The sequence below is a fragment of the Staurois parvus genome, unplaced genomic scaffold (assembly GCF_062004578.1).
Source record: "Staurois parvus isolate SC_StPar_1 unplaced genomic scaffold, SC_StPar_1.0 ptg000639l, whole genome shotgun sequence".
NCBI lineage: Eukaryota > Metazoa > Chordata > Amphibia > Anura > Ranidae > Staurois > Staurois parvus.
The window spans coordinates 1885097-1906328 of NW_028318435.1; the positions used below are offsets into that span (position 1 = coordinate 1885097).

Below are 21232 nucleotides of genomic sequence, written 5' to 3' on the forward strand. Positions count from 1 at the left end.
GGAACTTTAAACATCGCAGGACTCAAGTTCTAATCTCTAGTTAAAGAGAGCTCTTCTCTTATAAGGCTATCGTAATCCTGCCGCCATCTTGCTAGCAGAGTGTCTTGTATCTGGTATCCCAGAGGGCCTTTCTCTCCCTTCCTTCCTATATGCAAACATTAAGGCGATATGAGGTGCATCTTGAACCATATATTCAACAATTGTTTTGGACATTTTGGTACTGATAATTTTCCTATTCTTTTCCTGATGAAGCTTGAGAAGTGAAACGCATTGAGACTTCTGTGAAAATTAAACAAATGTAACCCCCGTATTAAGTGATACACACTTTGTATAAAGAAAGGGGGGGGGGGGGAGTAACCACCTCTTTGGCAGTCTCCTGAAAGAAGGTGATTATTGGTAGCATGTTTGTAATTTACCTTGATAGATCTGTACATTTTTTAAGTTTATATGATTAAATGTAATATTTTATCTCTTAGACTTTGTGAAAGTAGTTATAAGTATCTTTAAAGCCCCACCAAACCTTTCTTCTGGGTATTTGTAGTTGCATACTGTGTGACAGTTGTATTACAATAGAAAGTAATATACTTTGGAGCAGGGGCTAATATGAATTGCTCTATTAATTCTCAATCTCTAATGTTCTGTGAAATATGTTGGTGTTGCACAAATGAATTAAATTACTAAATGTATGCACAGCTCAGTGTTTTTGTATCTCCCACTTGCTTTCACCCATAGTTTGTATCAGCTGTATACACTTTTTTTCAATAAATTATGCAGCACTGGATGACCAAATATCTCTACATGGAAGATAATTTTACTGTAGCAGTTTCTTATTCTAAGAGCATTCCTTTAGGTTTGTTGCTTTTCACACTTTGAATATACTGTAGTTCCACAGAATCATGTTTAAATGCACATTTGAAACCTGACCCTGGAGATTCTGCTTTTTCAAAGTAACAATAAGTTATTTTTAATTTAGCAATCAAATTCATATAAATACTTCAGAGAAACGTATTGATGTTCCCAATGTAGCAAACACAGATGGTAAGCAAGCTGATCTTATGGTGTAAGTCAAACAATCAGAAAACAAACAAGTCAAGCCGATTGTCAGAGGATTGTGCTGGAATAATCAAGCTGTCAAAATATCTTTCACACAAGTTTGGTTACTTGCTTTGCACAAAAAAGTTCTGAAAAGTGCGGCATGGCTAGTAAAATAAGCTTTCAGAGGACTGCTGCAGACACTGTTAAAGTTTAGGAGTTAGAAGAGAATACAGCCCACATACAGGCAGATTGTTCTGTCCTCACTACGTTTCCCCGTTTGTAACTCGACCTGCAGCTAAGCCACACTGGATGTATTCTTGAAGCCTTATTAACAAAACAGGATGGGTGAAACTATTAGGAAAAACAGATGAGAAATACTTACAACCAATGTAAGAACATACAGATAACACAATGGATAGTTAGGCTACAGATGGCAGAAAGTTCAAGCCTACCAGCGATGCTCCTTTAGAGGATGCAAAAAGATGAAAGTCTTATTTCAACGTGTGCTTTAATAGCTGGTTCCTTCTCTGAGTGTCTAAAATAGAGTCTGAGCTTCCAAGAAGCATCTCCTTCCTTTCTCTAAGAATTATGGGAAGTTTATTAACTCTTAAATCTTTATCTGATCATTCTCTAGTTTCTGTAAAACGGTAAATTTATTACCGACTGTATCTAGTGGCTGAATATTGCAGGTTGAATTTTTTCTTGCTGGTGTCAGAACACAGATCATTTAAAAATGATTAAAAATCAATTTAAAACATGCAAAAAATGTTGTAGTCTTTAAAAAGGGGCATCCTGTAAGGATCACTGCCAGGGCACCTTGTACTATCCTCAAACAGGTAGCAAAGAATCCTGCAGGAATGTTTTTTGCTGCATAATATCTGTGTTCATAAACACACCAGAGCACCCTAAACTTGTGAAGCATGTAAAGTAGTGAATTTAATAGCTGAAAACACTGTCAATTGTAAGTTAAAGTAAAGGCTTACCTGTTGCCAAAATCATAATTCCTGAGAATGTGGGCAAAGTAGGGGTGGAGTGGTTGACAAGGCCAATAGCGGGTGTGGCAAAATTGTGCTAGCAGTGGCGTTACCTGTATACAGATTGCAGATGTCTAAAGTATGTACATAGTTCAGGGGGCTGGGGTGGGGAACATACATAGTGCAGGCTTTAGGTGTGTTACCTACAGAATGTGGGGTCAGGAGTGACTAATGCACAAAGTGCAAGGGCCAGTTGTATGTAACGTACATGCAACATACTGTAGGTATGCATTGCATACACATACATGCGACATGCTATTTAACCACTTGCTAACCGTGCTATAGCCAAATGATGACTACAGCGCGGTTGTTCAGTTCTGGGAGAGCGTCATATGACGTCTTCTCAGAACGCATGCACACATCACTCCCATACTTAAAAAGCCTTCGCTGGACCCCACCAACCTGAACAACTTAAGACCCATCTTCCTGCTCCCGTTAACCACTAAACTCTAAGAATGCTTAGTCTTAAAAGGAACTGTACTAATGATGTCCAATATAAAGCTGAATCTATTCAACTTTATAATAGATTTAGAGAAAGGGGATATTCACATAGGACTCTGAGAAGAGCAAGACGTAGAGCTTCATATAAAACAAGAAATGAATTAATCTCTAATTCTAAAATTAAAATGAATGACAATCCTCAAAACCAACCAGTAAGATTTATAACTAAATTTGGACAGCAATGGAATGAGGTTAGAAAGACCCTGGACTCCCACTGGCATTTATTAACTCAAAATCTGGGAATAGCACAAATAGTGGGAGATAATCCACATATGGTAGCAAAAAGAGCTCAAAATTTGAATGATATTCTGGTGCAATCATAATTTCAAAGAATTCCTCAAACAAACTGGCTAAACAAACAAACTCGTATAACCGGGATGTTTCCCTCTGGACATTGTCAAGTTTGCCCGTTTGTACATAAGACCAACCAATTTTGCAATACAGATGAATCCCAGAAATTTAAAATAAAGAATTTTATCAACTGTTCTAGCAATAAGATAATCTATATGATAGAATGCCCTTGTAAAAAGAAATATATAGGGAAAACGAAGAGGACCCTGAGAACTAGAATTGGTGAACATCTGAGAGATATTAGGAATGAAAATAAATATAGAAATAATAAAGAGAGAGAAAATCCACTTGCCCAACACTTTAAAGAAGTACATGGGGGAAAAATTGAGGGCCTAAAGGTCAAAGGAATTTTCCAACTAAATATTTCAGCTAGACGAGGAGACTTTGATAAAGTTCTCCTCCAAAAGGAAAAATATTGGATATATTCTCTTAATACACTAGTCCCCTATGGACTAAATACTGAACTCAACTTTAAAGTATTCTTGAACTGAGTTGGAGAGCCACTTTAATATTGAATGTATATCCACATTGCCATTGGGGTTAGAAAATCGTTGATATAAGTATGTTTTTGTAAAAGTGATCCTCTTTTCTGATAAATAAAGGCCCCTCCATAATGTCACCATAGAGTATACATTTTTTGCATAAGTTTTTATTTTAGATGTAATGATGCTTTTTCAACACAAGAGGGCGACATATACAACGTTATATGTAGTTGGGGCACTATATAAGGCAATGGAATAACAGTCCCCTCCCAGTTCTGACGAAGTCTGCGGTGATTGGCGGACGAAGCGCGTCAACGTGATGACATCATTACGCTCGGCGTCTCCATAGGACGCGGTGCCCACGAGGAAGGAAGAAGCGGTTTGCTTCAGCTCCACATTTGAAAGGCAGGAGACATTGAAATCACGATGAATACACCATCATAAGCAGCCCGCACATGATGATCTTGAGACACAGCATACTTCCACCGGTGGCAAGTTATTAGCCGTATAGTATATTGAGGCTTGAACCCTAACCTGTATATGAGGTATACCTTTACACCTCTAAAAAACCTGTGTTTATTTTTACCTCAGAATTGGGGGAATTTTTTGAACTCATTGCAGTAATACGTATTTAATACGCTACATATGTCCTGTTGCATGTGAAAATAGTCTCACATATCCATTAGGATTACATTGCCTCCTCATCATTTGAGCAATTTTTGGAAACCCAGTTTTGGGTATATATTTCACAGTATATTTAGACTGAGCTATATCAGTCTGGACTATATACATTTACCACCTGGCTTCCCACCCCTGCATTCACTTTTTTCATCAAGACCTGATCGTACTTCAAGTGGATTAAGTCCTCTTGATCTTCCATATGGTAATATTTAGTTTTTTTACCTTTATTTATTTTTATTCAGGTATATGCTTTTTGTCATTGATGTTTCACATTTATACACCTCTTTAGAGTCATCTATTAATATGGATACACTTTCATTTGGGGTGGTTACCCAGGAAGGCCATATATCCATCCTTCAATGATGGTCAAGCTTTTGAGAAGGTATTGATTTAAATATACACCAGTTTTGTGTTTGCTGGGCTGATCCATTCGCCCAGTATATTTACCCTATTGTAGTTCCACCTACTATGATCTCTCTTTTTGGTTTTTCCATTTTAGGAAGTCATTCTACTTATTGTGATTATTACCATAATGGTTTTTGAAGAATGATCTCCCTATGCTGATTTTCTATGGAAAATATGGAAAATTCTTTGATCTAGTGGTTAGGAACACCATTGCCTTATGTGGATCCTCAAACTGCCGAACAACTACTTTATTTGGAGACGCCGAATGTTTTTAAGTGATTTTATTATTACTTGTTTACCAAATCCATGTCTAACCTCTATATGATCCATGTGATCGAATAAAGTTTTTTGAATAACAATATTACTCCGCTTGGATTTTGAAGTAACCACTTTTGTTTAAGCAGCACTGCATCTGTCATACTGCTCTTATTTGTTAGTCTACAATCGCCTGAGCTCCTACCTCACTGACAACAACCTTCTTGACCCTCTACAGTCTGGCTTTCGCTCACTACACTCCACTGAAACTGTCCTACTAAAACTCACTAATGATCTACTAACTGCTAAAACCAATGGCCACTACTCCATACTGTTACTACTTGACCTCTCTGCAGCTTTTGATACGGTTGACCATCCCCTCCTCCTCAAAAAACTCCATTCTCTTGGCCTCCGAGACTCTGCTCTCTCCTGGTTCTCCTCCTACCTATCGCAGCGCTCCTTCAGTGGTACCTATAACTCTGGCTCCTCCACTCCCTGTTTCTGTAGGGATCCCTGAAGGGTCTGTCCTTGGACCCCTATTCTTCTCCATCTACACCTCCTCCCTTGGTCACTTGATAAACTCCCATGTCTTTAAGTACCATCTCTATGCTGATGACACACAAATCTATCTTTCTACTCCTCACCTCACCCCTTCAGTCTCCTCTCGCATTACTAACCTACTAAGTGACATATCAGCATGGATGTCACTGCACTTCCTCAAACTTAGCCTTTCCAAAACTGAGCTCTTAGTATTCCCTCCAGCCCGTGCCCCCTCCTCTCACTTCTCCATCAAGATCAATAACACAACCATCAGTCCCTCCCCTCATGCCAGGGTACAAGGTGTAATCCTAGACTCCCATCTGTCCTTTAAGCCCCAAATCCAATCACTGTCCAAATCTTGTAGACTTCACCTCTGCAACATCTCCAAGATACGCCCATTCCTAACCTCGGAAACCACTAAGCAACTTATTCTCTCGCCTTGACTATTGTAACTCCCTCCTCATTGGCCTACCTCATCGCAGGCTATTCCCTCTTCAGTCTATCATGAATGCTGCTGCCAGACTTATCCACCTTACTAACCGTTCTGTATCTGCCACCCCTCTCTGCCAATCCCTCCACTGGCTTCCAATTGCCCAATGGATAAAATTCGAAACATTAACAATAACATATAAAGCCATTTATAACTCTGCCCCAAATTACATCACCAATCTTGTTTCCAAATATCACCCAAATCGTACTCTCCACTCCTCGCAGGACCTCTTGCTCTCTAGCTCCCTTGTCTCCTCTTCCCATGCTCGTCTCCAGGACTTCTCCAGAGCTTCCCCCATCCTTTTGGAACTCTCTACCCCAATTTATCAGACTATCGCCTACTCTGCTCACTTTTAGGCGATCTCTGAAAACCTCTCTCTTCAGGGAAGCCTATCCTGCCCTCAGCTAATAATAGAATCTTCTAGTCCTCCTACCAGTCCATCCCCCACAGTTACTACCTTTTGTACCACTAGCCCCTCCCTCTTACATTGTAAGCTCCAAGGAGCAGGGCCCTCCTATCCCTCTTGTATTGAACTGTATTGTTGCTGTATTGTCTCCCATTAGATTGTAAAGCGCTGAGCAAACTGTTGGCGCTATATAAATCCTGTATAATAATAATAATAAAAATAATAAGTGGTGCACACCCGGCGATCTTCATGATCACTGTGTCCTATGGACACAGCTGATCATGTGATGAGTTAAAAGGCCAATCACAGCGGCCTTTTACCAGAATGACACAGCAAATGACGGAGTAAATACAGTTGCCGGTTATCGGCAGCACTTTCCTCACGATGTGACAGCATGTGGAAAGTACTACCGATAACCGGCAAATGTGACAGAACAAATCAGCACTGATCAGTGCCCAGTAGTGCCACCCAGCAGTGCCACCCACCAGTGCCCAGCAGTGTCACCCACTAGTGCCCATCAGTGCCACCCATCAGTGCTGTACAAGCAGTTGCGCCCATCAGTAACGCTAGTTAGTGCTGTCAGTCAATGCCGCCTGTCAGTGTAGCCCAACAGTGCCGCCTATGAGTGACCATCATTGCTGCATATTAGTGCAGCATCATCAGTGCCTCCTCATCAATGCCCACCAGTGCCACCTCATCAGTGCCACCTCATCAGTGCCACCTCATTAGTGCAGCCTATCAGTGCCTATCAGTGCTGCCTATCCGTGCCACGCATCAATGCCCATCAATGCTGCCTATCAGTGAAGCCTCATCAATGCACATCAGTGAAGGAGAAAAATTACCTATTATCTATTTTATAATAAAAACAAATTGTTTTTATTTTTTGCTCTTGTTTTGTTTATAGTGGAAAAAATAAAACACCCAGTGGCAATTAAATACCACCAAAATAAAGCTCTATGCGTGTGAAAAAAATGATAAAAATTTCATATGGGTACAGTGTTGCATGACTTCACAATTGTCATTCAAAGTGCGACAGCGCTGAAAGCTGAAAATTGGCCTGGGCAGGAAGGGGGTAAAGGTGCCCGATAGGCAAGTGGTTAAATCCTGCCTAGCAGTGCTGACACAATAAACAGTATCAATCACATTCTTTTCCTCTTCTCTCCAGTGAAGGGCAGCTGCACGAAGAGAGGAGGTTGGATTATGCCCTGATTGGGTGTTGCTACCAGCTCCTAGCAGTGGAGGAGGAGAACTTCTGATTGGCTGCTTAGGCCAGACTGGCTCCTGGCCAGCCTCTAGGGACCCAGGGGTAGAGCTGGCAGCTGGGGAAGTTTGGAGAAGTAACCTCTATGCTTCAGGAATAGCTGTTTGTGTCTGAGTGAGTGTGGCCAGAGACTGGGGCACTTTACTGGAAGCTTCTACTGCCTTGAACCAATTGCTGGGTGAAACCTGGGCTGAAAGCATCAGGATCTCAGTTTATGCCATGTTGCGAGTCCTGTGAAGCAATGTGCAAAAGCCCTGCACAGGGGAGGAGAGAGCTTCTGTGATACAGAGAACCACAGAGACCAGGAGGTGTGCTTTTCCAGGACCACATGTGGAGTGAGCCTGTTAAGAGCCCTGGACTGCTAGACTGTTTTCTGAGAGAGCTGCTTCTGCAAGCTACCTTGGCAAAGACTGTGTGCTTATCTGGAGAAAAATGTAACAAATTATTCTGCTGTGGTTTGTGAGTAGTACTACTGTTCCACAGACTGCGTTCCTGTTTCAGAGACTGTACTACTGTTTCAGTACTCCTGCTGTTCCAGTGTGTCTGCTGTCAAGAGCAGCCTTTCTCAACCAGGTTGCCCAGGCACCCTGGGGTGCCTTGAGGTTTCTTCAGGGGTGCCTTGCAAAATGTCTATAAATTGCCCAAAACTTGTATATAAGCCAGCGGGTGGGACAAGTCTGTTAGTTACACAAAGCCACAGGTTTTCATTTTGCACCATTATGACCTTCTAGCCACCAGCTTACTGACAACCAATGACATCATCGGTTGATAAGGAGGATGTCACCCTCCCCTTCCCTGCTCCATCAGTGATGGGGTCACATTAGCTCAGTGATGGTGAAAAACTGAGGGAGAAGAGAAACATTGGAACACTAGTCAGTACCAGTGTGCAAGAGTGTATTTGCTTTAAAAGAATAAATCACCTCTAATGTTGGATGTCCTACATGTGGATGTTGCTGCATTATGTAAAACTTTTAGAATAGTTTTTCACATTTTAGAATGGGGTGCCTCAGGACTGTCCATAATTTGAAAGGGTGCCTTGACTGAAAAAAGGTTGAGAACCACTAGTCTAGAGTGTTCCATTGTTCCTGTCTTCTGTTTCTTTGAGGTGCCACAGAATTTGCACAGGTTGGAGAGGTAGGCCTAGGGCTGCAGACTCATTTTCACCTGACTTCACCACTCAGGGGTTGCGATCCTATCCTATTCCATGGCAACCCTGATTGGGACACAATCCTAGACTGGATGGTGACCAGAACACTACCATAATTCCAGATTAGTGAGAGACCACTTGGCCACTTTGTGTGCAATGCAACTTTTATTGTTGAATTATGCTGCCAGAATGGACTGGAGCTCTTAACTACCCTGGGATTACAAACACTCCCACTGGGGAGTAAGCATGTCACTGCAAGGGCCCCAACATTAGCAGGACTGTACTTAGTATCCCACTGGCCAGCGGTAGACAGGGTCTGTGATTTAGTAGTTAGAATACACTTTTGTTGATACTGTCACTAATTCTGTAGTTACTGCAGAACCAGCCTCAGTCCTTTACTTGACCTGGTGTTTTCTGGCCAGAGGGAAAGTTGCTTAATCAGTCTTTCCTTCTCAGGACTGTCATTTGTTAGCCACTCGCCCTCCAGAGGATTTATCCGCTTCCTGACCAGGCCACTTTTTGCGATACAGTGCTGCAATACTTTAACTGAAAATTGCACAGTCATGCAACATTGTACATAAATTCATTTTATGTAATTTTTTTTCCCACAAATAGAGCTTTATTTCAGTGGTATTTGATCACCTCTAAGTTTTTTATTTTTTGTGCTATAAACAAAAAAAGACTGACAATTTTGAAAAAAACACAATTTTTTTTACTTTTTGCTATAAAACATATCTAATAAAAAAATTAAAAAATCAAATTTCTTCATAAATGTAGGCCAAAATGTATTCTGCTACATGTCTTTGCTAGAAAAAATCCCAGTAATTGTATATTAAGTAGTTTATGTGAAGGTTATAATGTCTACAAATGATGGTATATATACTGCAACTTTTACATTTATTTTTTTAATGCTAGTAATAATGGCGATCAGCAACTTATGGTGGGATTGCAGTGGGAATTCTGACACTGGGTGGGAACTGACTAGCTGGCCAGCAGAGTCCTGACCTCAACCCAATAGAATATATTACTGATGAATTATAGCTGAGACTGCGAGCCAGGTCTTCTCCTCCAACATTAGTGCCTGACCTCACAAATGCGCTTCTGGAAGAATGGTCAACCATTCTCATAGACTCCTAAACCTTGTGGACAGACTTTCCAGAGGAGATGAAGCTCTTATAGCTGCAAAGGGTTGGCCAACTCAATATTGAACCTTATGGACTAATAGGGGGATGCCATTCATGTGTGTGTAGAGGCAGGTGTTCCAATACTATTGGCAATATAGTGTACATGTACATTGCATTCAACATACACACATACATAACATACATGTACATTGCATACACATACATACAACATACACACTGCACACGTATTGCTCAGGCTAAAGAAAAGTACTGTACAGCTTTTGCTGTAATGTTCACCTTTGATCATGCAATGTTCTACTCAAACCCTTTGTTCCAACCACTCCTCACCCAGGCTGAATAACAAACAGCATCATTCAAGCCCTTCTGGTGAGCCCAGCCCACCTTTGAAACCCCACGGAACTGCATCATCACACAGCCTGGGATCACAGTGTACTGCTGGATAGAAAGGCTCTCAGACATCACTGTTTTTGTATTTTTTTTTTTAAATTTCTGTTCATTCAGCAAAGACATGTCTGCTAGGACAAGACACCAGATATTTCTCTGCTGTGGTTAAGTAACATATACAGGCCTCCTACTCACCCTCTGCATGTGACTGGACAATGAACAGAAGAGCAGTAGACTGTAGAGCTCATCTCTTTGTTCTCTCCTCCTATCTGCATGCCTCATGTTAGCACATGAGCACCGCAGAACAGTTGATTGGTTTCTTGTGCTACTTCTCTCCTTCCATGTTTAAACTCTATTGTACAATAAAATGCAAGAGACTGATACAAATTACTTATACTGCTTGCATTTAAAAATACATTTTGAGATGTATTCATTAATACAGAGCTGCATTTATTTGTGTTTTTGTATTTGTCTGGAGCATAGTGTTAAAATGTATTTAGTATCAGATACTGTATAAACACTGCTCAAAAAAACTAAAGGAACACTTTGAAAACACATCAGATCTCAATGGGGAAAAATATCATGCTGGATATCTATACTGATATAGACTGGGTAATGTGTTGGGATTGTAAGGATGCCCCATCGTTTGATGGAAATGAAAATGATCAACCTACAGGGGACTGAACTCAAAGACACCCCAAAAATCAAAGCAAAAAAATAATGCAGCAGGCTAGTCCATTTTGCTGAAATTTCATTGCAGCAACTCAAAATGGTACTTATTCGTTTGTATGGCCCCCACATGCTTGTATGCATGCCTTACAACATCAGGGCATGCTCCTAATGAGACGATGAATGGTGTCCTGGGGTATTTCCTCCCAGACCTGGACCAGGGCATCACTGAGCTCCTGGACAGTCTGAGGTGCAACATGGCGGTGTAGGATGGACCGAAATATGATATCCCAGAGGTGTTCTATTAGATTTAGGTCAAGCAAGCGTAGGGGCCATTCAATGGTATCAATTCCTTCATCCTCCAGGAACTGCCTGCATACTCTTACCACATAAGGGCGGACATTGTTGTGCACCAGGAGGAACCCAGGACCCACTGCACCACCGTAGCATCTGACAATGGGTCCAAGGATTTCATCCTGATACCTAATGGCAGTCAGGGTGCCATTGTTTAGCCTGTAGAAGTCTGTGCATCCCTCTATGGATATGCCTCCCCAGACCATCACTGACCCACCACCAAAACGGTCATGCTGAACAATGTTACAGGCAGCATAATGTTCTCCACGGCTTCTCCAGACCTTTTCACGTCTGTCACATGTGCTCAGGATGAACCTGCTCTCATCTGTGAAAAGCACAGGGCACCAGTGACAGACCTGCCAATTCTGGTGTTCAATGGCAAATGCAAATCAAGCTCTATGGTGCCGGGCAGTGAGTGCAGGGCCCATTAGAGGACGTCGGGCCCTCAGGCCACCCTCATGAAGTCTGTTTCTGATTGTTTGGTCAGAGACTTTCATACCAGTGGCCTGCTGGATGTAATGTTCCTCCTTGCACAATGGAGCAGATATCGGGTCTGCTGATGAGTTAAGGACCTTCTACGGCCCTGTCCAGCTCTCCTAGAGTAACTGCTTGTCTCCTGGAATGTCCTCCATGCTCTAGAGACTGCGCTGGGAGACACAGCAAACCTTCTAGCAATGGCACATATTGAAGTGCTATCCTGGAGGAGTTGGACTGCCTGTGCAACCTCTGTAGGGTCCAGGTATTGCCTCATGCTACCAGTAGTGACACTGACCCTAGCCAAATGCAAAACTAGTGAAAAACAGTCAGAAAAGATGAGTAGGGAAAATAATGTCAGTGGCCTGCACCTGTAAAGCCATGTTTTGGGGATCATCTCATTGTTGCCCATCTAGTGCACCTGTTGTTAATTTCATTAACATCAAAGCAGCTGAAACTGATTAACAACCCCCTCCTTTACTTAACTACCTGCCGACCGCAGATAGCCGAATGACGGCTTCACTGCGGCCGGCCAGTTCTGGGTGGATGTCATATGACGTCCTCCCAGAACGCGCTCTCCTGCGCACCCCAGGGGGCGCGCACCCGGCGATCTTCGTGATCGCTGTGTCCTACGGACACAGCTGATCATGTGATGTGGTAAAAGGCCAATCACAGCGGCCTTTTACCACGTGATCAGCGGTGTCCAATGACACGCTGATCAGAGGGAAATGCAAGTGCCGGTTCTCGGCTGCACTTTCCTCACGCTGTCAGATCGTGAGGAAAGAGCGGGGATTGGCACCGATTATCGGGGCACTGATGATCAGTGCCCTGATGATCGGTGTCCAGCAGTGCCACCCGCAAGTTCCGCCCACCTGTGCCCAGCAGTGCGCCCACTAGCTCCGCCCACCCGTGCCCAGCAGTGCACCTACCTGTGCCCAGCAGTGCACCCACCTGTGCCACTCTGCAGTGCCACCTACCTGTGCCCAGAAGTGCCACCTACATGTGCCCAGCAGTGCCACCCACCTGTGCCCACCCACCTGTGCCCACCAGTGCCACCCACCTGTGCCCACCCACCAGTGCTGCCCACCAGTGCCACCCACCAGTGCAGCCCAGCAGTGCTGCCAGTCAGTGCCACCAGTCAGTGCCCAGGGGTTGTGCCAGTCAGTGCCGCCAGTCAGTGCCCAGCAGTGATGCCAGTCAGTGCCGTCTATCAGTACCCATCATCAGTGTCACCTATCAGTGCCGCCTATCAGTGCTGCATATTAGTGCCGCCTATCCGTGACACCTCATTAGTGCTGTCTATCAGTGCCGCCTATCCGTGCCACCTCATTAGTACTGCCTATCAGTGCCCTTCAGTGCTGCCTATCAGTGCCCATCAGTGCCGCCTATCAGTGCCCATCAGTGCTGCCTCATCAACGCACATCAGTGAAGGAGAAAAAATACCTGTTTGAAAAATTTTATAAAAGAAACAAATAAACTTTTTTTTTTTTTCACATTTTTTGCAATTTTTTTATTTATAGCACAAAAAGTAAAGCGCCCAGTGGCGATTATATACCACCAAAAGAAAGCTCTATTTGTGAGAAAAAAATGATCAAAATTTCATATGGGTACAATGTTGCATGACCGCGCAATTGTCAATCAAAGTGCGGCAGCGCTGTAAGCTGAAAATTGGCCTGGTAAAGAAGGGGGTATAAGTGCCTGGTAGGCAAGTGGTTAATTGACCAGATCAATATCCAAGGAGTTTAACTGACTTGATGCTATACTCTGATTAAAAAGTGTTCCTTTAATTTTTTAAGCAGTGTAGTATACTTCCATGTTAAGTGCACACATGTAAAGTAATGTTAGAGATCACAGTATTCACCTTGACAATGTTTTTGTTTTTCTTAGATTGTCTCTCTAAAGAGGTACCACCACCTTTGTTTAGGTAATATCCAGGGTTGGCATCCCGTTACTGGACTGAGATGCTAGCTCACAGATGATATCTGGAAATCCTAATGTATTTGCAGTTTTTTTTCTCTTATATTTTCTCTCTAGAGAGATGGCATCATCTTTGTTTAGGCAATATTCAGGGTCACCATCCAGTTATTGGACCAAGTTGACAAGATCTGTAAACCCTAATGTCTATACAGTTCTTGGCTGCTTCATGTTTGAAATAGATCAGTCCTATGTTGAAGCTCTCACCTTGTGATTTGCTTGCAACAAAGTTACAATGTTGCAGTGAGATCACTGGGAGAAAAGAAATACTTCCTCCTATCTTCAGCAGATTACAGTGGTATTAAAACCAAAACTATAATATCAAGGACATGCCCAAATCCATAGCTCCCCTTAACATTCATTCCTCTTATCATACCCAGGTGCTAGAGCCCATCTCCGCTCTCCATGAAAGATACAAAAAATATTTGCCACACTCCAAACTTAGCTCCTCTTCCTGTATTTATTGATTGTCGAAAAAGACTGCATACAATCATGGCTCCACCCGAAAACCAACATTCCTTGACACATTTTACCAACTCCTGGTGAAAAGATGAAGTTCTCTCTTATCATTACCAGCAGGACAGGAGTGAGTGGTGAAACATGTCAAGGAAGGTGGGTTTTTCATAACAAAAATGTAATATATTGCAGCTTACCTATCATTAGATATGGCAGTTGCTGTAGTTTTCTTTTTTAGGCTTTTTTCCTCTCCCCCTGTTTTATCACCTGATAATCTGGCCAGTAAAACACCTCCTTTTATTAGCATGCCCCCAATCTGGATGAAGAAGCACAGTGGCACCTTTGGACAGCAGCATTGTTGATCTGGGTGGAGGGAAGTGTTAGATGTACTAGTAGATTTTAATACACCAAAGCTGTCCATACACGGTTCCATTCTTTTCGTTCAGCCAGTGGGCTGAATTAAAAATAAAATGAACCAATTTCCCCAACCACACATTCGAGGTGGATGAGGTAATCCTCCCCGCGGCACTGTTGCATTCTGAGAAAATGAAAGCACAGCTACAATTGATTGTGGTTTTGGACAGTGACACACTGTACTGCACTGAACACTTCACAGACTTATGTTATCAATTTGGACATTTTTTTAAGAAGTTTATGCATGAATGTATTACTCGTTTATGATTTTTTTTCCATAAATTGTTTATTAATAACAAATTGTATCAGTAACATTTGTATTCCAGAATTATATAAATGAAATCACAACAGCAAGAAAAGAAATTTAGAAAAGGAAAAGAAAACACGGATATTTGGTATACAGCATAATACAATCAAATATGACCTATATCTTTTACAATAGAGGATAAATGTGCAAGCTTTATGCTGCACCAAAGTGCATAAATCTGAATAGTGGGTCTGTCATGCTACTAGTATAGGTAAAAAGTGCAACCAATTATTCAGCTCTTTTATTAGCTTATTTTGCTGAACATACAAATATAATGGAACTTTAGAAAGATAGAGAAGAGAAAGAGAAAAAAATGGTGGGTGGGGGGAGGGGGGAGAACGTAAAGGGAAAAAAAGAGGGTGTGTGTCAGTCAGTCCTCCTCACCCATAAACAAGAGTCTCCTTGCTTAAGCTAAATCTCCACTTACTGACAGTGTCCGGGGAGAATATCTAGGGCAAAGCTCCCCAAAGGGTCTATCCAGGGACAGGCTGACCATTTGGAAACTTGGGCACTGCCTGAGGGCCGGGGTCAGTAGGGGGCCCCATGAGATGCCCCTGGTACCTTTTTCATAGGCTTTTTTGAGTTTGGGCAAGGACACAGGGGCCCCATGATCCCCTATTGCCCGGGGGCCCCATGAGTTGTCAGTCTGCCCCTGGGTCTATCTAAACAGCAGAAATTTGGAAGAATTCTTCCCAGCCAATTTGTTTAAGTAGATCTCAGGTAGTCCACAGTATACTTGAAGTGAATACAGTCAGACCAGATAGTGTGAAATTTCTGTATGTTTTCATGGGAAACATGAATAAGCTCTTCCATTTCCTCAGTTTTATTCATTCTCAAAAACCATTCTCTAATCGTTGGGATAGTCTGTGAGCGCCAGTGAGTTGGAATGCACATAATAGCCTCATTCACCATGTGCATAGCAAGGGATTTTAAATATTCCCTTCGAGGGAGAGTGGAATGATGTAATAGACAAGGCAAAATCCATGGGCAATGCTGTAATCTGACAAAAATATTTTTTGGACAGATGACCAAAAATGTGTCAAAAGGTCACAACTGCACCAGATGTGAAGCATGGATCCCTCCTGTCTGCCACACCTACAACAGAGGATAGATATTATTTGTTTTTAAATATTTGGCACTTTATTGTTGTATATATTTTGCATATGAATTTTATGTGCATATTTTGTTTTTATGTATTTATATATTGGTGAAGTACACATTTTCATTGTTCTAGCACAGTCACAAATTTTAGTATGGATTGATATTCATCCGATCTCTGCTGAACCAGACAAATTTCGATCCATGTATGGCCAGCTTAACGAACTGAAAGCAAACTCCAAACTTTATGAGCAGCTACAGCAAAGGTGTTACATAAATAAACACTGACCATTGCAAGCCACTCTGTCAGTGAAAAATGGTTTGTCTCATTCTTGTACCTGCTACATCTGCAGGAGAGTTTGTTCTTTTAAAAAAAGAACAGACTTACTAGCTGGATCACCAAGATAAATAAAAGAAAGAAAACCTAAAAAAGAAAACTAACTAATTCAGCCATCACATCTAAGATTTGGTAAGCTGCCAGACCTCAAGGACTACTTTTAAGGATAAAAGATTCAGGTTTGTTGAAAAATTATTTTGATGTATATTGTACGTTTAGATTCACCTTTCCCTTTCATTACTCTTTAATCTTTAATCTTCAGGCTACTGTAATAATTTACTGCTGGCTCAGCCAAGCAAACCAGGATACTCACAATATACACCTTATGATTACATTAATTCACTTAATACTGTATGTTGCATGTATAAGCAAAAGGTGCAACCTTTAATTAGATTTCAACAGGTTTATTCACAGCTATTAAAGAACACCTTCCCTTCAGAGGAAATGATCGCTTAATTAAAAACAAAAACAGAGTGTTTCTATTTATTATCAAAGCATGTAGAATCAGTCACATGACTGGATTCTGGCTTCTCCATCAGGGTAATGGCTGCAACAGTGGCTGGGGACTAGTGGTGCCTGTGGGCCATCTCCATATCTTCAGAAAACTTCAACTTACATCACCCCTTAGTTTGCAATGAAAACTGAGAAGGTGTAGTTCTGGGTGTGATAAAACCAGGCTGAGATGTGCTAAGCATTTCATCCACAGTGAAAACAATGAAGCAAATTTATAAAACACATCCGTCTATAAGTACATGTGGTCACCATAACCCAACAACAACAGACTTTCCCACAAATTTCCACAGAACAGGGTTTTCAAGGTGTCATCTCACTCTATGTAAACAATTCATACAGCATGTACTGTATAAAAGGATGCAATTTTTCTTATTTACAATCCAATAAAACTATTCCAGAACATGCCTTAAAATACATAAAAAAAATAATAGTGGGATATTGCAATCATTAGTACTACCACAGATATGTCATATTACGCATTACCATCACCCTGAAGGTTACAAACGAAATTGAACGCAAACTTTCTTTTTACTAATTATTGCAGAATTTTGATTGTAAGATGGTGGTTACATGTTTCACAGAATACATCTGTTTCTTCAGACTGCATAAAAAATTTAAAGATATCTATATTTATAATGGTCATAACTAGAGATGAGCGAATCGAAGCATCCGAAGTGGAATTCGAGTCGAATATCGGAAAAATTTCGATTCGTGCCGAATCCGAAAAACAGCCTAATTCGGACGCGCGAATCGAAATTTTTCCGAAAATGGCGGCTGACATGTGCGGCGACGGAGCGGGGATGTCGGGGAAGGCGCGCAGACAAGGCGCGCTGCCCCATAATGCATTCCTCAACGACATGTGATCGCATCAGCCAATCAGCAGCCAGCCAGCCAGCACTGTGTAATGGTCGAGGTATATATAGCGGCCATTTTGGAAATCTTCATTTGCCTGCAGTCATTGAACAGAGGCAGACCGCTCTGTACTAGGGACAGGGACAGAGTTAGGGCCACAGAAACGAGAATTGGGGACAGAGAGAAGTTACTTAGGGACAGAGAACCATTACTCAGGGACACAGACTTGTTAATGAGGGCCACAGAATCGTTATTTAGGGACAAAGAAACGCTAGTTAGGGCCACAGAATTCATACTCAGGGACAGACAGAATTGTTACTCAGTGCCAGAGAATTGTTACTTAGGGCCACAGAAACGTTATTAGGGCCACAGAATTTTTACTCAGGGACAGACAGAATTGTTACTGAGTGCCAGAGAATTGTTACTCAGGGACAGACAGAATTGTTACTGAGTGCCAGAGAATTCTTACTCAGGGCCACAGAATTCATTCTCAGGGACAGACAGAATTGTTACTCAGGGACAGACAGAATTGTTACTGAGTGCCAGAGAATTGTTACTCAGGGACAGACAGAATTGTTACTGAGTGCCAGAGAATTGTTACTCAGGGACAGACAGAATTGTTACTGAGTGCCAGAGAATTGTTACTCAGGGACAGACAGAATTGTTACTGAGTGCCAGAGAATTGTTACTCAGGGACAGACAGAATTGTTACTGAGTGCCAGAGAATTGTTACTCAGGGACAGACAGAATTGTTACTGAGTGCCAGAGAATTGTTACTCAGGGACAGACAGAATTGTTACTGAGTGCCAGAGAATTGTTACTCAGGGACAGACAGAATTGTTACTGAGTGCCAGAGAATTGTTACTCGCACAGACACAAAATTGTTACTTGCACAGACACAGAATTGTTACTCGCACAGACACAGAATTGTTACTCAGGGCCACAGAATTCATACTCAGGGACAGACAGAATTGTTACTGAGTGCCAGAGAATTGTTACTCAGGGACAGACAGAATTGTTACTGAGTGCCAGAGAATTGTTACTCAGGGACAGACAGAATTGTTACTGAGTGCCAGAGAATTGTTACTCGCACAGACACAAAATTGTTACTTGCACAGACACAGAATTGTTACTCGCACAGACACAGAATTGTTACTCAGGGCCACAGAATTCATACTCAGGGACAGACAGAATTGTTACTGAGTGCCAGAGAATTGTTACTCAGGGACAGACAGAATTGTTACTGAGTGCCAGAGAATTGTTACTCAGGGACAGACAGAATTGTTACTGAGTGCCAGAGAATTGTTACTCGCACAGACACAAAATTGTTACTTGCACAGACACAGAATTGTTACTCGCACAGACACAGAATTGTTACTCAGGGCCACAGAATTCATACTCAGGGACAGACAGAATTGTTACTGAGTGCCAGAGAATTGTTACTCAGGGACAGACAGAATTGTTACTGAGTGCCAGAGAATTGTTACTCAGGGACAGACAGAATTGTTACTGAGTGCCAGAGAATTGTTACTCGCACAGACACAAAATTGTTACTTGCACAGACACAGAATTGTTACTCGCACAGACACAGAATTGTTACTCAGGGCCACAGAATTCATACTCAGGGACAGACAGAATTGTTACTGAGTGCCAGAGAATTGTTACTCAGGGACAGACAGAATTGTTACTGAGTGCCAGAGAATTGTTACTCAGGGACAGACAGAATTGTTACTGAGTGCCAGAGAATTGTTACTCGCACAGACACAAAATTGTTACTTGCACAGACACAGAATTGTTACTCGCACAGACACAGAATTGTTACTCAGGGCCACAGAATTCATACTCAGGGATAGACAGAATTGTTACTGAGTGCCAGAGAATTGTTACTCAGGGACAGACAGAATTGTTACTGAGTGCCAGAGAATTGTTACTCAGGGACAGACAGAATTGTTACTGAGTGCCAGAGAATTGTTACTCGCACAGACACAAAATTGTTACTTGCACAGACACAGAATTGTTACTCGCACAGACACAGAATTGTTACTCAGGGCCACAGAATTCATACTCAGGGATAGACAGAATTGTTACTGAGTGCCAGAGAATTGTTACTCAGGGACAGACAGAATTGTTACTGAGTGCCAGAGAATTGTTACTCAGGGACAGACAGAATTGTTACTGAGTGCCAGAGAATTGTTACTCGCACAGACACAAAATTGTTACTTGCACAGACACAGAATTGTTACTCGCACAGACACAGAATTGTTACTCAGGGCCACAGAATTCATACTCAGGGACAGACAGAATTGTTACTGAGTGCCAGAGAATTGTTACTCAGGGACAGACAGAATTGTTACTGAGTGCCAGAGAATTGTTACTCAGGGACAGACAGAATTGTTACTGAGTGCCAGAGAATTGTTACTCGCACAGACACAAAATTGTTACTTGCACAGACACAGAATTGTTACTCGCACAGACACAGAATTGTTACTCAGGGCCACAGAATTCATACTCAGGGATAGACAGAATTGTTACTGAGTGCCAGAGAATTGTTACTCAGGGACAGACAGAATTGTTACTGAGTGCCAGAGAATTGTTACTCAGGGACAGACAGAATTGTTACTGAGTGCCAGAGAATTGTTACTCGCACAGACACAAAATTGTTACTTGCACAGACACAGAATTGTTACTCGCACAGACACAGAATTGTTACTCAGGGCCACAGAATTCATACTCAGGGACAGACAGAATTGTTACTGAGTGCCAGAGAATTGTTACTCAGGGACAGACAGAATTGTTACTGAGTGCCAGAGAATTGTTACTCGCACAGACACAAAATTGTTACTTGCACAGACACAGAATTGTTACTCGCACAGACACAGAATTGTTACTCAGGGCCACAGAATTCATACTCAGGGACAGACAGAATTGTTACTGAGTGCCAGAGAATTGTTACTCAGGGACAGACAGAATTGTTACTGAGTGCCAGAGAATTGTTACTCGCACAGACACAAAATTGTTACTTGCACAGACACAGAATTGTTACTCGCACAGACACAGAATTGTTACTCGCACAGACACATAATTGTTACTCAGGGCCACAGAATTCATACTCAGGGACAGACAGAATTGTTACTGAGTGCCAGAGAATTGTTACTCAGGGACACCTAATCGTTGAATTAAATAGTATGTCAGACAACATGCAGAGGAGTGGCAGAGGAGGCAATGTTTTAGGAGCGAGCAGACGTGGCAGCAGAGGAAGGGGTCGAGGCAGCAGTATTCGCAGCCAGAGGCCAGTGCTCCCGGTGTCATCCAGCGGTCGTGTCTCCACCGACAACCCTGCCGTCATTGATTGGTTGGCTCGGTCGTCTTCCTCTTCCCAGGTCACCTCTGACACCTACAGCCAACGGTCGGTGGGTACGTCAGACACAACCGTTAGTTGGCATGGCCCGGGACCAAGCCCACTGAAATCACGTGTCCTCTACCTGCCCCTGTCCTTTGCTGTTCCCTCACCAAGCGAAGTATCGCATGCTGTGGGCTCAGCCCCACTGTACAGTGAGGAAGAGCTAACAGAGGGCGGTCAGGAACGGGGGGAGACATCGGCCTTTTCAGCAGCCAAGCGAACAAGTACTGGCGAGGAGAGTGGCTCGGTAGCCGGTCTAGAGACAGG

At 42.4% G+C, this 21232-nt stretch overlaps 1 protein-coding gene across 1 annotated transcript in view; it reads right to left on the minus strand.

The window, feature by feature from the left end:
• Positions 1-14718: 14718 nt before the first annotated feature.
• IL15 (interleukin 15) overlaps positions 14719-21232 on the minus strand; it is a 75784-nt gene continuing 69270 nt past the window's right edge. The window contains exon 9 of the mRNA XM_089693877.1: positions 14719-15860. The gene's annotated coding sequence lies outside the window, so the exon portion shown is untranslated. The remainder of the gene's footprint in view (positions 15861-21232) is intronic.